The sequence below is a fragment of the Kryptolebias marmoratus genome, unplaced genomic scaffold, assembly GCF_001649575.2.
Source record: "Kryptolebias marmoratus isolate JLee-2015 unplaced genomic scaffold, ASM164957v2 Scaffold229, whole genome shotgun sequence".
NCBI lineage: Eukaryota > Metazoa > Chordata > Actinopteri > Cyprinodontiformes > Rivulidae > Kryptolebias > Kryptolebias marmoratus.
Genome location: NW_023665963.1, coordinates 1 through 1,402, shown reverse-complemented (window position 1 = coordinate 1,402; position 1,402 = coordinate 1). Strand labels below are relative to the sequence as shown.

The 1,402-nt window shown below is 48.2% G+C and overlaps 1 long non-coding RNA gene across 1 annotated transcript; it reads right to left on the bottom strand.

Moving 5' to 3' along the window:
* Nucleotides 1–521: 521 nt before the first annotated feature.
* On the bottom strand, nt 522–1,376 carry LOC119616851. Its single transcript, XR_005232905.1, has 2 exons — nt 872–1,376; nt 522–784 (listed from the first exon to the last, which is right to left on the bottom strand). It is a non-coding gene; the product is annotated as an uncharacterized LOC119616851 (long non-coding RNA).
* Between the last annotated feature and the right edge of the window lie 26 nt (nt 1,377–1,402).

Sequence of the window (1,402 nt, the reverse complement as noted above, 5' to 3'; positions counted from 1 at the left end):
CGACAAATAAAAGACAAGGAAAGAATAAATAAAGACGAGTAAAAACAAATAAAAGTTCAACTTTCAAACCAGCTTCACCAGCTAACTTTCCCTCCCTGAAGTCAGCTCCTGATTCCACAGCTCGGTAAAGGGCTGTTCCGAAGATTTCAGAGTCCAGATCCTCCCAAAACCTGGACCGGGTCAGAGCAGAACCTTTCTTCTACTGATGAGAGTTAAAACAGAACCAGAACTGTTCTGAACTGAAAGGAGAACCTTCCAAACATTGTTTCTGGTCTTTAAAACATGAAGAAAGGTTTTAAACTTTTTGTTTTGTCTCACATTTGTTCAGCATCCGTGAGGCAGCCGGCAGCGCCCCCTGCTGGCGACCCGAGATCAACTACAGATTTATGAACTGAAACGGCTTTAATATCAGCTGGAAGAAAAACTAAAGATGCTTCAAACCGTCACATGAGTAGATGTTAGTTTTTAAAGAAATACAAATTTCAGAAACAGGATGTTTACTGAGAAAAAAAAGACTTCAGAGAGTTTGAAATCTGACATATTTATTAGAAACATTTACAGCTGGACAGAATCAACAAAAAAAACAAAAACATCAGCTGATTTCCTCTGTCATCACTTCCTGTTTACAGCTGTGTCCCTCTGTCATCACTTCCTGTTTACAAACACTGACCAATATTAAAAGGTTTAATATCCTCCTCTGTCCCCTCCCCCGCCCTGGTACCCTCCTCCTCTTCCTCCCCCATCAAAGCGGGCCATCTTCGGGGGTCGGGGGCCGTCTCCCATCCTGCAGAGACAAACAGCAGATCACCTTCAGCACCTTCATCCAACAGGACGAGCTGTCAGGGACTCGACCGGCCGGACTCTGCGGTACCTGTGGTTGCTGGCCATCAGGTTGATCCCGGCGGCGGACGGTTTGGACACCTGGCGGATCACGTTCAGCAGGTGCTCATTGCTTTGATCCATCTGCTTGATGTATTCAGGGTCTTTGGTGACTTCCACCACCAGAGCCTCGAGTCCGGCCCGCAGAGCCGCCACGCCGCCCGCCACCTCGTGAGGAATCCTCAGCTTGATCCTGCAGAGTCACACAATCAGGAACATCTTCAGGTTCTGCGTCCCTGAGAACCACAGAGTCCAAGAACTCAAAGAACCAGCTGGTCCCCCTCGTTCAGTTTCCAGGGTTTCTGGGTCAGAACAGAACCGATCAGGTTCTGACCTGCTGGGTTCCAGCTCCTGACCCAACAGAACCAATCAGGTTCTAAAATTATTCACCTCAAGAGAACAAGAACAGGTTCCACCGAGTCATTTATTAAACAGAACCTGGTCCACCTCCCGACCCAACAGAACCTGGTCCAGCTCCTGACCCAACAGAACCTGGTCCAGCTCCCGACCCAACAGAACCTGG